Source organism: Thalassophryne amazonica, chromosome 18 (genome assembly GCF_902500255.1).
Source record: "Thalassophryne amazonica chromosome 18, fThaAma1.1, whole genome shotgun sequence".
NCBI lineage: Eukaryota > Metazoa > Chordata > Actinopteri > Batrachoidiformes > Batrachoididae > Thalassophryne > Thalassophryne amazonica.
In genome coordinates this window covers 23,565,397-23,581,862 of record NC_047120.1, presented here as the reverse complement: position 1 = coordinate 23,581,862, position 16,466 = coordinate 23,565,397, and positions in this window count along the sequence as shown.

The window sequence follows — 16,466 nt, the reverse complement described above, 5'->3', positions numbered from 1 at the left end:
CGGCACAGAACCTCGGATGGCTGGAAATAAGGAAGCCATTTTTCTATTGTGCATTGTTGCCTGGGGTCTCGTGCTCATGATCAATGTACAGTAAGATGCATCGCGCGCCGAGCTATTTATTTACACTGTAATCCAGCGGAGCGAATACTGGAAGAGAACATTAGAATTATGAAGTGCTTCTATTGAGCTGAGTGACACCGAGGGCTGGTTGTGAAGAACAGATGTGCTCCGAGTGTAGAATATTAAAACATGACACGCACGCAACCTGTGAGTACAAATACCGACAATGACAAACTTAAAGTGCAACTGATGTGATTTATTTCTGTCGCTGATTCACATTATTTCGTGATAGTATTTGTTGTGTTCTGCTGGAAAAAAATATATATTGAATGATTGAATCGATTGTGATTCTAACAGACATTATTTCAGCAAAATATTCCACCTGCAGTGGCACCGTTTGGTCTCGTGAGGCCAAAAGTAGCTGAAATGCTGAAATCTTTAGTGTGACATCAGAGAGGTACATCTGCAGTCTCGCTGTGCCGAAAAACAATATCAAGAGGAAAAATGCTATTTTGTCAGTGTTACAAAGTTTGTATGAGACAGACACTTTAACGGCTAACGGGGAAGATAACGTGGCAGTTATATTTGGTGATCTGGTGACAGCAGGTGTGAAGCAGACGACAAAAGGGAGCGAATGTAACAGACACTGACGGGATCCAGGTGACGTGAACGGAATACCGCACAGTTTAGTGTTAAGTCCCTTCAGCTTCTCCCTTGTTTTCACTCGGAGGTGCCACAGCAGTTCCGAGGTGGATCTGGATGGTGATTTGGCACAAGTTTTCCACCGGATGCCTTTCCTAATGCAACTCTGTAGACATACTAACATAATATCTATGATACCACATCTAGTCCCACTTAAGTGAACAACTTATACCTGTTCACATTTAAATATTACTTTTGTTAATAACTTATTTTTAATAACATTTTTAAAGTATGTTTTATTTATTTATTGTGCACATTTTTGAAGTATTTTGGATTTTGTAGTTTACTACACAATTTAACCTCTACGTGTTGGTTATTATGGGATGGTGGTGGGATTTTTGCAGATGTTCAAATGCAATGTCAAGAAACATTTTATTGATATAAAGTGTGAGCTTAAATGATGTGTCTGTGCTGTGGTTCATGTAGGCTTTGGGCAGACATGGCGGGGTGGTGAGGCGTAGGGGGTGCCTCCAAGTCCATTTTGCTTGGGGCCCCCAAATGCCTTGAAACGGCCCTGCGTGTAGATAGCAGAACCTCCACACAGGTGCATGGGCGATCAGAGAGTCGGGTTCCAGAGGACAGATTCTGCTCTGAAGGTTACAACCAGAATGGTGCACCACCACGGACAAAATGTGATATGCCGTGGTCACAATGTGGCAATATTTCATTAGAATCCTCAGAATGCATTTTCTTCCTGCTTTTGGCAAAGTAGAAGGCAGTCCTTCTGGTATTAACACACTTTTGCTTCATGGTTATTCCCATTTCAGACAAAAGCATGGGTCCTTCCATGGTAAATGGACTGCATTTATATAGCGCTTTTCCATCTGTATCAGACACTCAAAGCGCTTTACAATAATGCCTCACATTCACCCATGAAGCAATGCTCACAAGAATTATTCTTAATAGGTCCCGTGCCAGTTACTGCTGCTCAATGACAAGTACAATCTGGGTTCACAGTCAAAACGTCAACCATCGACTGCACCTTATTTCTGCGAGTGCTTATTGAACAAAAGCATGAATACATTGATTTTCACAAGGAGTTTAATTTGCTCACTGCTCTGTGGAACATCCTGAGAATTTGTGGGATCTCCAAAACGTTGCTGGCCTTCATAGCCAGCCTAGGCACAGATACTGTGAGTGCTGTACGCACTGGGGGCAGAAACGCTGAATTTTTCGCAGTGAACAAAAGTATTCACCACCGATGTGTTCTGGCTACTATATGATTCAGTACTTGCATGGGCTGGGTGTTGAGTAGGATTGGGGAAACCAGTGGCTTTGTGGTTTACTTTTGTTGGCAAGAAAAGGTTAACTGATCTTGAATTCATGGATAATTCTGTGATCTTTGTGTAATCAATAGATGCTCTGATTGGAAAATTGGAGAAGCTGAGGGAGGAATTGGAGTGTCTTGATTTGCCATTGTACTAGTTCAAGACAAAGGTCAGGCTTTCAATAGTTGGGTTTCCATTAGAGATTTGCACAAAGGTTACATGATACCTTTGTTTCTACTGAGTGATGCTGACTTTTCTGGTCATGATCCAGCATATAGGCGACTTAGTGTTGAGGAACGCAGCAGATGGAGAAGACCAAGGGGAGGCCCATGTTTGATTAGATTAGACAGAACTTTAATGATCCCTTGGGAAGACTCCTTCAGGGAAATTGAGGTTTCAGCAGCATTGTACAGCAGCACACAGGGTAAGAAGCACACAGATTATCAAAAGTGAAGGTAAAAAAGAAAAACAAATATAAATAAAAATACATAATATAAATACCAGACATATTAATACAATAACATGCTTTTGGAGAGCGGTATGCATTTTCAAGAGGCCCGACGTCCATGCCCAGTCGCCCAAAATGACAGCTATCATTTTGGGCGACTGCTTTTTTTTTTTTCCCCCTCTGCGGACAGTTCTTGGGCTGCGCGCTATGACATCATTTGTTCACGCACAGCGGGCGGGTATAGCCAGATACCATCAATGTAAATCTATGATACCGGCTTAGCAATGCCCTGGTAAAGTAATAATGATGATCAATACTGGTTTACTGGCTACTACTGTTCCTCTCATTCCCGGCCTCTGTCTTCCTGTTACTCCTCCTGTGTTACCTGCCTGTGGCAGATGGATGGTTTCCTTCCACAGGTGGGGATAGTCCCATTCTTTGCCTGAGTGGTTGCTATCCAAGACCCTGGATGGTTCCATGGTGTGGTGGATGTCAGTTATACAGAATTGGTTCACTGAGGCTAAGAACGTTTGTGATGAAATATCAGGAAGTGTGGTGTCACAGTGTTCTATGATGCATATCACAAAATGGTCGACGCACATCCAAAATGTCCTTGTAACTATCTGATCTTAACCTAACTGCTTTTTAAAATGGCTGACACACAAAATGTTCTTGTATTTGGCTCAACTATCAGATCCTTTTATATGCTGTCTAACTGATAAAACCATCTGATATTTTTATAGCTGTCTAATTGATAAAACCAAAGTATTCGCATCTGTTTGGACAGCATGATGGAACACTGATTTATTGTTTTGCATCGACATACACAAACACTATAAGATTTTTACATAACAACCTCAAATGCAACGCGAGCAGACACCCGCTAATACCCGCCTACTTCACTTTGCAGCCAATCACATAGACGCTGACTCACACCAGGCTAAGAGCCGCCCACATGGGGGCTGGCTGGAGGAACAAAAGCCTGGGCTCTTTGTTCCAGATGTTTGCATGTGATCTGGTCCAAGACTCGTGCTGCCGATGACTCTCTGCATCAGGGCTTGAACTTTTTCCAGCTTTTTTCACCTTCAGAGCAGAATCTAAACTTTGAAGTCCGTTTCCTGTCCAATTCTTTTGGAGATCGCTCACCACAATAAAAGAGCCTAACAGTGGTTCTGTAGAAACCCCTTATGGTCACACCCACTTTCCAACTGTCAAATCAAATCACTGCAGTCTTTATTTAGTCAGATATCAGAATGGCATCATCATATCGTAGATAATTTTAATGTCAGTTTTCTTATTCTTTGACATGACACATGCTGAAGCCGAAGCTCATCAAAGCTTCAAATGCAATAAATGTAATTTACCAAAAAGAAATTTCTTTGAAAAGATGCCATCCCCTTTTCCCTGCTCCAAAAACCTGACAGCAAGTGTCAAAATAATTTCAGCTAGAATTCCACCAAATTTCTTCTCTTCAAAGATCAGAAGTCTCCTGAGTGACGTTTCAACAGGCTGCTCTCCGTTACAGTGCGGCGGGACTCCACTTGCCTGAAGACAATGACAAGCTCCTCTCTGTCTGATGTCACTTCCCATTTCCAGGCAGACTGCTGCGTGCTGCTGGCTTCTGCCAATAATAGCTCGTCAAAACAACACGACCCGTACTGGCACCGAAATAAAGGCAGCAGTCTGCATCTGTGCCACTCAGTTGTCAATTAAAAAGTCCTTGACGCACTGACACTTGTGACTTAAAAGAAACACTCAAGAAGGTGATGAATCTGAGTCGACAGCACGCTGCGGCGCAGCGCCGTAATGCGCTCGAGATATGGATAACAACTGACGCAGCTGGCAGGTCTTATGAAGTTTCATTTTATTTGTCGGCCTTTGTTACGTTGTCTTTGAGCGCTCGTCCTCTCCTCAATCACTGTGGCTCATTGAGAAATCCTCAACATACTAGCGCTCATTGTGTTTGCGGTACCGTTATTTTTACCCGCAGGTGACTGTGCAAAATAAAAGCACACACAACCAAGTAGCAACCGCCGGTGAAGCTAAAAGGGATCTTAGAAGGAACTGCCAAAATTTGCATTTCATCGAAAGACCACTTGAGGTTGGTTCCAAAAGCGAGTCAATTCTCATAGAACCGCATGATAAAATGTCCAACTCTACAGAGGCAATAAACATGTTTGCATTCTGGTACAAAAACGGTTTGCATCACTATAGCTAGCATCCCAGTTCATGACATTTGTATGGGGAAGGTTATAAAATTCATCAGGTTGAATTTTAGACAACCTAATTGTTGATGTGTGTTGCCTAGCACCCAGTGGCCAGCAGGGTTTTAGCAGGCCTTACGCACCATCCTGAGGTGTTGAATACAAATATCTGATAGCATGGCTTGCTGTGTGGTTACTTGTACTAATGGGCCATCTAAAAAGTAATATTTTTAGTGAGTTAAATTTGAGTATTACCTAATTTGCATGTTAGCACCATTAGCAATAGATATTAGCAATTAGAAGGTATTAGTAGCTGTCATGAGTCACGTTTTGGTCTTCTAGTTTTGATCACCGCATTATTCTGTTTCTGTCATAATTCTCCGTGTTACTTTTTACTCACCGTGTTATCTGGTTAAGTCTTTCTCATGATAAATATTCTCTGGCGCTTTTACAGACGTTTCTTCCACGTTCGTTTTGTTTAGCCTTGTTTCCTCTTTCTAGTCTTCTGGTTTCATGTTTTTCTTTGGTTAATTGGCTGCCCATTTAACCACTGTTAAAATTTCCCCTCATTGCAAGGTTGTATAAGTTAATACTTTCTCGCTTTCACGCGTTATATTTTTCAGTGTTTTTAGACCACTGCTGCTGTTCTGAGTTCCTTATTTTTTGCCTATTTTGTTTGTTCGCTTGGTATGAGAACTCTCTGTGCATTGACTGATCTATTAATATAACCAACAGGTTGATTATTGTTGGCAATGTCCCACAGCAATTTATACTCAAGGTTCTTGAAATGGAGTAATAACTCCACCTGGCAGACATTTACCATAAATGCAGGTACAATAGAGTTTCACCAGCAGCTCTAGTTGTCTACGCTTTAGATGACTGTCTGCATGTTGACTATCTTGGATAGTCCTGTTGGACTGATCTCCTGTGTGTCTGACCTCTGCCTGTTTTTGATGAAGCCTGTTGCCATCGACTATCATATGTGTTCTTTCTGTGAACTTTAAACAAGCTTTTAACTACCATCCATTTGGTTCTCTGCATTGGGGTCCTCTGCTAAACCAGCACAAGGTAGCTAGACTGTTAGCTACACTGATAGTGTTGTAGCAATTGTGGCTACATGCAGGTCATAGCTTTTAATACCTAAACCACCCATTATTAGTGCACCATCCTGTTAGCAAAAATAACAGGACTCAAACCCAGGTTATCTAGGCTGTTAGCCTAAGCTACATTGGTCGCTTTGAGATAGGTGGACGTGTTCACACTTCATTCACCTCGGCGAGGTCACCAGCCTTGCCCATCAAGTCAAATCTGGCAACATGTGCTGGCGCTGTGTGATACAACATTCACAGAACAATCCCAGGTCCTGGATGACAACCACCCATGCAGACAACCAATCTATCCAATGCTCTTCTCCTTTACCCACCAGAGCCACCCACACTTCATCTTCAAACCCAATCTTCACAACATGGCTGACATCACGGAGGGTTTTCCCCCTTTATTTTTACAGTCTATGCAAACAACAGAGAAATCTGCCATCAGTCTCTGTGTTTGATCGCTAAAATAAATGGGGCGGTGTCCGAGGTTGTCTCTGCAAATACCTTGCGTGCTCTCTCCATCCGACCACATGACATTCATTCCTGACTGAACCGCTCCTCCTGCAGATCACTAATCCTGCCTGTGAAATGTGACAAGATCATTCTTTAGACCTGCTTCAGTGCTGGTAATAATCTGCCCATCACAGACATTCATCCCGACCCGCACAGAGCATTGAGTGTCACAACATGCTATCTGTACATTTTCACGCCGGATTAGGCTCTAGAAATTAAATCTGCAGAAGTAAATGTGAGGGATCAACGCGAGCAGACGGCGGCTTGATTTTACACTGACTGCTTCACAAACAAATACACTGGATGAGGTGTCGTTCGGACTCATTTGGTATACAGTATCCAGGAATTATGATTATTTAGGATGTAATAGGCTCCGTGCACAAAGGCAATCCATGAACAGCCGAGTGTTTCATCCCGTAACAGTTTCCAGTTTACACTGCTGCCTCAAGAGAAGCTAATGGCTTGCAGTGGGCTCGATATGGGTCCTCTGTAATCTAAATACAATGTTAAGAGTTTGCACAGGAGGTAAAGTGGGACCTGTGATTGTTAATTTATACCATTTTGTGATCATTTCTGCAACAATACTTGTGTTGGGGTATTGCTGGTATGAGGCAGGAGGCACCCGGACCAGCAAAAACCTGGTCTAAAGTCGAGCGCATAGTTTTTGTGATATTTACATCAAATAATATTCAGATTTGTCTCACGTCGGCAAGTTCACAACCCATGTACATGCTAAATGTACACACATGGATGCACAATAGCGCGTAATACTCCTGTACCACAAACCTGAATCAACAACTAAATAAATGTACAAATTAATGGAAAAACACAAAACATTACTAACTTTTTACAATATTTTATACTGGTTTTCTACCTCACCATTTCTTCGCCAGAAAACCTCTCAGTACTTTTACTTAAAGTACATTTTATATGAGAAATGTACTTTTGATACTTAAGTACAGCAAATGTCAGATACTTTAAGACTTTTACTAAAGTAATATTTGTAAAGGAGACTTTAACTTTTACCAAAATAATTTTATGCTAAGATACTTGTACTTTCACTCAAGTATAACTTTGAGGTACTTTATACAAGACTTGTTATGTGTCGGACGCAGCTCGGAGAACCGACCAGCGTTTGAAGGACCCAGTATGAAATAAGCAGAGCACGGTACAAAGGCTAACTGAATTTAATACATAACAGTGATAATATAATAACAAAAAGGTGCGGCCTGGCGTGGTGCGCTCCCAGCAGCGCTAACGGTCCGGAGCCAGAAGCTGTTTCGGACCCAAGGACCCCGCCGACACCCCCCAGGTGGCCGCAACAACCGAGTCTGTGAAAGAAGGAACCATTATGCGAGTCCACACTCTACACACAGAACACTTAAAGGTTTACAAACAGCAAACACTTCCTGGCTGGATTACTGATCAGCTTCCCAACCTGCAGGCATGGAACATCCAGTTCACAAAACTCCACTGCAGTGGAAGCTGATACATGACTAACAAACAGCTCAATACAATAAGGTGTGAGGGACACCACATTTACTGACTGTATAACTGTTAGTCACAAAATCTAACGTACCTCAGGAAGTGTGCTGACGAGCGTGAAACCTCACCCCCTCCTCTTTCACAGACTGTGCATCAAACCTGGACGTTCTCAGCATCCGCTGCTGATGAGATGGCTCCCAAGACGACGATCTCACCCGTCTGGTCACAAGGTCGAGTCTCTGGCAAATACACACTGTATACTCCAGTCTTAAATGCCACCATGTTCCAATCCATATAGATGCACCTCAGCTGTGAGTCCTGACGAGTCGCAGGTGATCAGGGTGAGGTCCTGACAGCCTCAGCAACACAGCCACTCAGTCCCAAACGCACGCCACCTGGGAGGAAAACCAAAAGACAGAAACAAACCGGCAGCCAGGCCCCCCCAGCCATATAACAGTACCCCACCCTCACGGGAAGCCTCCCGGCGACCACACACACCTGGCCCAGGAGAAACACCCCCCTCCAGGGACCATGGCTGGAAACCGTGTCCGCGTTCATCCTCCAACAGACTGGTTGAACTGGCTGCATCTTTGCCCTTGTTTCTGACAGTCTCTTAGCACAGGTGTGGCCAGGAGTTCCTACACCTGTGCGGTCAGCCTTTATCCAAACATGTGTAATCAGTCATAAAACAAAACACAAACAACCAAACCCCCCCCCCCCCCCCCCCCCCCCCCAGAGGACCGTTCCATCAAACCCCAGGGAAGGGGAGAAAAGAAAAACAACCCAAACTTGAGCTCACAAACAAAAATGCCAAAATACCCCCCCCTCCCCCCCCCCCCAGAGGACCATTCCATCAAACCCCAGGGAAGGGGAGAAAAGAAAAACCCAAACTTGAGCTCACAAACAAAAATGCTACAACACCCCCCCCTCCTCCCCCCCAAACGACATGTAGGGACCAACACCCCCCAGAGGGCCTCCCGCCAGCTCCAGGAGTAATAACCACGACCGAGGTCCCTCTGGGATCCAACGTCACCCACGGGGACTACCAGCACCTCCCAGAGGACCACTCGTCAACCCCAGGAGACGCCTCCCCTCATGACCAATGGACCCACCCCCGGCCGTCCATGGCTAGATGGGCCTACAGCCCTTTCCCCCCCAGAGGACACCACAGTCAAACCCTGAGGGCGGAAACTGGGGGGGGGGAAAACAAAAAGATACCCCAAACCCCCCCCTCCCCTCCCGGGTGCAGAGGCTACCTGGGAAACGCCCAGCACAGCCCAACTGCACCCCTCCAACAATGCCGACACCACGGCACACCCGGCTGGAGTCAGAGGAGAAGAGAGGGCATAACAAAAAACAAAAAGAAAAAACAACCCAAGTACCACCCCATCACCCCCCAGGGGACCGTTCCATCTAACCCTGGGGAAGTGAAACAAAAAAAAAATAAAAGGAAAAAACAAACAGACCAACACACAATTGTTTGGGTCCCCCTTTTTTTCTTTTTTTTTCTTTTTTGTTCATTGTCAGACAGGCTGCAGGGTCACAACCCCAGACAAATAGTGGAAAACAAAAAATAAAATCCCACACAAAAACCAACTTAAACAACACCCACACAAAATGAACTAACACAAAACAAATCAGTGAGTTATACCGTCAAGCTCAACCAAATGGAACACACCTGTTCCTACTCAAGAGCTTGACGGTAACGTGATTCAGTCACCACAAGGGGGAGCCAGAGTGCTAAAAACAAAAAAACCCCTTTGGCGACAGAAAAAACAAACGAGCTGCTTTTATGTGCGCAGCTGAGTGCAACACACAACCAAAATGTGCTCAACTAAATAACGCCGGAGCTGAAACAACAGACGCAGTAGTTACCTTTGTCCGGGGAAACGGGGCTACGACTGTAACACAGGAAGCCCAGCGACCCGTGCTAACAGAGCTCCGCCATGCGCGTGAACCCATTACAAACGCACTCTTGCAGCTCCCGTTTAAACCTCTTATCCGGTCGGAGCGTGACGCGAAGCCGTCGCCAGTCACACTCCACCACGACCCACGGATAAGGCACAACACAGGAACACGGCTGCAAGAGAGCACAAATCAGTATCCAGTAATGGGTTCTCAAACACGCACCTTCCGGGCGGAGAGCCCCGCAACTGATCCGGATAACCACTGAACGTCTGCTGCCGCCTTCCCGGCGCGTTACCGTCTCTGCTACCGCTGGGTCCGTGATGTTTGGCCAGAGACTACTGTTATGTGTCGGACGCAGCTCGGAGAACCGACCAGCGTTTGAAGGACCCAGTATGAAATAAGCAGAGCACGGTACAAAGGCTAACTGAATTTAATACATAACAGTGATAATATAATAACAAAAAGGTGCGGCCTGGCGTGGTGCGCTCCCAGCAGCGCTAACGGTCCGGAGCCAGAAGCTGTTTCGGACCCAAGGACCCCGCCGACACCCCCCAGGTGGCCGCAACAACCGAGTCTGTGAAAGAAGGAACCATTATGCGAGTCCACACTCTACACACAGAACACTTAAAGGTGTACAAACAGCAAACACTTCCTGGCTTGATTACTGATCAGCTTCCCAACCTGCAGGCATGGAACATCCAGTTCACAAAACTCCACTGCAGTGGAAGCTGATACATGACTAACAAACAGCTCAATACAATAAGGTGTGAGGGACACCACATTTACTGACTGTATAACTGTTAGTCACAAAATCTAACGTACCTCAGGAAGTGTGCTGACGAGCGTGAAACCTCACCCCCTCCTCTTTCACAGACTGTGCATCAAACCTGGACGTTCTCAGCATCCGCTGCTGATGAGATGGCTCCCAAGACGACGATCTCACCCGTCTGGTCACAAGGTCGAGTCTCTGGCAAATACACACTGTATACTCCAGTCTTAAATGCCACCATGTTCCAATCCATATAGATGCACCTCAGCTGTGAGTCCTGACGAGTCGCAGGTGATCAGGGTGAGGTCCTGACAGCCTCAGCAACACAGCCACTCAGTCCCAAACGCAAGCCACCTGGGAGGAAAACCAAAAGACAGAAACAAACCGGCAGCCAGGCCCCCCCAGCCATATAACAAGACTATTCATATTTCTGGTAAAATGGCAGTGTTAATTTACATATGGTCCCTTTCTCGTCAGAGTGGGACCATATGTACACTGGCAGTGTTAATTTAACATTGGCAGTGTTAATTTAACACTGTCAGTGTTAGTTTTACATTGGTGATTTCACTGTGTAGTTGCAGAGCTGGGCCTCCCATCATGTAGACCCGGTGTCGCTGACTGAACGATCCCCCCTAAAAATCTGTCCGCCTTTTGCATCTGCGCATGCGTCATTAGCCACGGTTCACGGATTAACACCTCGTTTCTGCTTCAAACTGCACTCTAGTCATCATCTATCTCAGTGACAGATCACTGAAGCTCTTGTACAACAATCATTTTCACATAAATTCAGCATTATTTCATCATAAAAGGCGGCGGAAGCAATCAGAGCGCTGCGGCTAAACGAGCTGCTAGCTGATGCGTTCACTGCGCGTCGGTCATTTCAAAGTGTCACGAATTTTCACAGAGTTTTTGCTTTAAACGGCCTTGTTTCTGCTTAAAACTGACTTTAGAATGATTTAAGATGTGTGACCTGCATCATCTGATGGTTAATAATCACATTTGGTGAAGAGACTCTGTCTCAGATGTGCTGCCGTGGTCCGAAATGACACGTGCAGATGCAAAAGGCGGACCGATTTTTAGGAGGGACATTCGGTCTGCGACACCGGGTTTGATGCCCAGTTACCTGTGTTGTCTTTGATAAGATACCTCATCTGCAGTGTCTCAGTCCACACAGCTTTAAATAGGAACAATCGACTGGCGGAGATAAGTACAGTACCAGTGGACCTCGGGGCCTACACAAGATTTACTGCTTTCTTCTTCTAAAGCACTACGAGTCATTTAGATGACCTGCACACAGCGTCACACAGCAGGGGTCCTTCCAAACTAGAACCCTCGACTGCACACAACTCCTGCAAATCCCAGGTCTCAACTTCTCGTGCATAAAACATGAACTTGGGGGTAGTACTTTGGCATCGTAATACGTGGAACGACTGTACTCATTTTGATAAAGACAAGTGCAGACACTCTACAGCAGGTCTTATAACAGCTTCTTGAAGTTTCCACAAAGTTCTGAAGCTGCTAATACGGCAGCTGTCAGGCTGAACTGAGGCAGCTGTGCTCATCATTGGTTCCGGTGCTAAGAGGGATGGTTGGTGAAGTTAACTTTTCTTTACAGCATGACTGCAACGTGCCAGGATCCTCACCTGCCTCGTGGCAAGTGGACGACAGCAGATAATCTCCGCGGGCTTTACCTCCTACTCCTGACCAGCTTTAACTAATTGAGGAGACAAAGTGAAAAAGACCCTTCACTACCGCGATCTTGGCTGCACCTCAACTTTCATAGCTCTCTCTCAGTCGTCTGACTTTCAGAGAGATAGTGTAAGTTCTTCACGTCAGGTTCAAGTTGAGCAGTTGCAAATGATGTCAGCGCCACGGTGTTTGACACGGATGGGGGTTGGGATATTTTGGGTATTCTGGAGGAATGGCTATGACTTTTAAGTATCTGAAATGTCCCGTCTTAAACACATAATATCTGTAATGCTTCCTGACACTTTCTCCTATAACCTCTTATTCTATGCCAGTTTCTGTGGGGCCCTTTTCCTTCTCCACACTCAGAAGAAAGGCCATCTATTTTCTTGTCATTTTCAGATGAAAGGTGACTCTCAACTCAGAGTCTAATTTCCTGCACTTTAAGACAGTCCACATGCAAGGTACATTAGTACCACGCTATCAAGGTGACGGGAGCAATTTCAAACTGTCAGTCAGTCATGCAAATATCACAGAGACTTAATGACCGCTGTAGTGTGTCAGGAGCTCTTTGGAAGTGGTGGAGAGCCTAATCTGAATCAGATTTAACACCATTTTCATGTCATCTCATAACTCTGTTTTACTCTCAGTGGTCATACATAATGCATTATATATATATATATATATATATATATATATATATATATATATATATATATATATATATATATATATATAATGTTATTATTAACATTATTATACATTATTTTACATATATATATACGAGGTCTGTCCATAAAGTATCGTACCTTTTTATTTATTTTTTTTAACTATATGGATTTGATTCATATGTTTTCACGTCAGACATGCTTGAACCCTCGTGCACATGCGTGAGTTTTTCCACGCCTGTCGGTGACATCATTCGCCTGTGAGCACGCCTTGTGGAAGGAGTGGTCCCGCCCCGTCGTCGGATTGTCATTGTCTGGAAATGGCGGAATGATTTGGGTTTTTTTTCCATCAGAATTTTTTCAGAAGCTGTTAGAGACTGGCACCTGGAAACCATTCGAAAAATTTATCTGGCTTTCGGTGAAAATTTTACGGGCTTCACAGAGAATAAGGTCTGTTAGTACAGCTTTAAGGACCCCTTTAAGGACGCTCAGTGCGCCGCACTCCGAGCTGCGACGACACGGCACAAGCCACCAGACCATTTCTGAGCTGATGGCTCTGTGGATACGAGACCGTCGTGTGCTCTTTCTCTGGTTATCACAAGAGCTGGACATCAGCCATTTTCCAGCAGATTTCACTTTTAACAAGAGATTTTGTCATGGAAAGCCGCACAGAGGCTTCGCGCGTAAAGACCAATTCGCTTTGGAAGCGAGACAAAGGAACACCTCCGTTTCGGCGTGTCAGAGGACACGTTTGGACATGTCCAGCTCTCCACAATTTCACTGATACTTACTGGACTGGTAAGCATTGAAAGCCGAGATAGACATGTCCAAACTTGTCCTCTGACACGCCGAAACGGAGGTGTTCCTTTGTCTCGCTTCCAAAGCGAATCGGTCGTGACGCGCGAAGCCTCCGCGCGGCTTTCCATGACAAAATCTCTTGTTAAAAGTGAAATCTGCTGGAAAATGGCTGATGTCCAGCTCTTGTGATAACCAGAGAAAGAGCACACGAGGGTCTCGTATCCACAGAGCCATCAGCTCAGAAATGGTCCGGTGGCTTGTGCCGCGTCGTCGCAGCTCGGAGCTCGGAGCGCGGCGCGCTGAGCGTCCTTAAAGGGGTCCTTAAAGCTGTAGTAACAGTCCTTATTCTCTGTGAAGCCCGTAAAATTTTCACAGAAAGCCAGATAAATTTTTCGAATGGTTTCCAGGTGCCAGTCTCTAACAGCTTCTGAAAAAATTCTGATGGAAAAAAACCCCAAATCATTCCGCCATTTCCAGACAATGAAAATCCAACGACGGGGCGGGACCACTCCTTCCACAAGGCATGCTCACAGGTGAATGACATCACCGACAGGCGTGGAAAAACTCACACATGCGCACGAGGGTTCAAGCTTGTCTGACGTGAAAACATATGAATCAAATCCATATGAGCTAATCCGCTAACCGATAATGATCAAACCTAATGTTTTTGCTATCGGATTAGCTTTTCAGATAAATTTTAAAACCATCGGACCAATTTTCTTCCGATAAATTTAGTTCTGATAACTTTCAGTCTGATAACATTTTCTTTGCTGGTAACGTTTATCATTCAAATCAAACATTTTGGTCCGTTTGTTGTGTGTTTGTAGCCACAGAGCAGACTGGCTGCCTATTGCTTGCTGATGATGTCATCATTAAGCGCAAAATGTGATTGGCCGGTCGACGCAGGGAGCATTGTGGGTAGTGTAGTTCAGATTCACTTTGGACGTTACAGTGACTCGTCCACTCAACACAAAAAACAAAACGGACTAATCTTAACATTATTTTATTTTATTTCTTTGTGGCTGTAATTTAATCGCCAAGACTCGTTGGGGGAGAGGAGCCCTCATGGCGCAGCTGTGTGTACAGAGGGACTTTTCTTCGCGTTTAGACACTGTTTTGGATTTTTTAAAAAGGACGCTTTATGTGGATTTTTTATTCAGATGAATCCCACTGAAACTAACAGGTAAGAATTTATGTTTACTACATGTATTTTACTCTGCCAATCAATGCAATAATGGACATATTTCGGTGGTTTAAACCACAGGGTTCAAAGCGTGTGAAAAAAGCAATGTAATCTGATGTGGTCATGTCCAAATCAATACCAATAGTTATCGGTTATCTGTAATAAAGATAACTATGTTAGCTGTTCATCGGTTTATCTTCATAGAAGATAACTTTTCAGTTATCTGATTAAGGGTTATCGAAACTAATTGGATGAAGAAAAGTTATATTGGACGAGGCGTAGCCAAGTCCAATATAACTTTTCTGAATCCAATATTTCTCTATGTTGGACGACTTGCCATGCATCAATTGCTATGTTCTCTACCCCCCTCCCAAATTAAGCAAACACCAAAGTCAAGTAAATTAGATCAATTTATTTTGTTGTGAACAGCATTGTTGTGTGGGCCGCCAGAAGAGGAGGTACTGCTGGCCCACCACCAGAGGGCGCCCTGCCTGAAGTGCGGGCTTCAGGCACGAGAGGGCGCTGCCGCCACGGACACAGCCGGGGTTGACAGCTGTCACTCATCAACTCATGACAGCTGTCACCCATCTACACTTCATCATCTCACTCCATAAAAGCCGGACGTCATCTCCACCTCGTTGCCGAGATATCATCTTCTCTGCTGACTTAAAACTGAATAATAGTCTGAACTCTTTTGCAGCCGTTTTCCTGTGGTGTGCCTTATCTGCTGGATTGGCGTTTGGTGTGAACAGCGACAGCTATGCTTCACACCCAAACCAGATAAGTGGTGTAACAGGAGCTGCACGAGTGTGTGATTAGAGGTGGAGGTGACTTTCCACCTTCTGACTGTTTTTGTTACTGGGTGTGCACACACCCACATCTCACTGTTTGTGCTCCTAGCCAGCAGTACCAGATCCGACAGTCGCGGACGGTGATCACCTGGGAATTATGGACTTGGCGGCTCCAGTATTCACCAGGTTCTGTGGCGGTGGTAATCGTGTGGTCCCAGCTCTTCTCAGGACAGACGTCTTCTATCCTCGAGCCTGCCCACACGTCACCTTGGTGTATTGACTGCTATCAGATTCTGTGATTGTCTGTATAATCGTTGTACACATTCACAACATTAAATTGTTACCTTTTGGCTCATCTATTGACCGTTCATTTGCGCCCCCTGTTGTGGGTCCGTGTCACTACACTTTCCCCAACAAGCATATGATTGATTTTGATGTGATGAATGCTTCTAAAATGTCAGCAGCGTGCTTGTCTATACCTTCTTAGTGTTTTTGGCATCCTTGGAGTTCAATATTTCCACCAGTTCCTCCTCTGTGAACTCAGCAAACCTCGCTGGCAGACGATTTTCTGCTGTTGTTGACATATTTGTTGCCATTTTTTCAACCAGTGTCTGTCAGCTAGTTCCTGACCTTCGTATGCCGCACTCTTATTGGCTAGCTGTTGGCAGTAAGCTCTAACGCTATTGGTCAGCGGGAACCGATACAATATAACTTTTGGTCTTAGCCTTTTTGGATCCAACATAACTTTCTGGCCCCAAGCATGCCAAAATACAGGTAAATGATGGACAGAAAGGCTAATCTGTGATTGGCTATTGCAATCTGAGTGGAGAACATACATACGTATATATATATATATATATATATATATATATATATATATATATATATA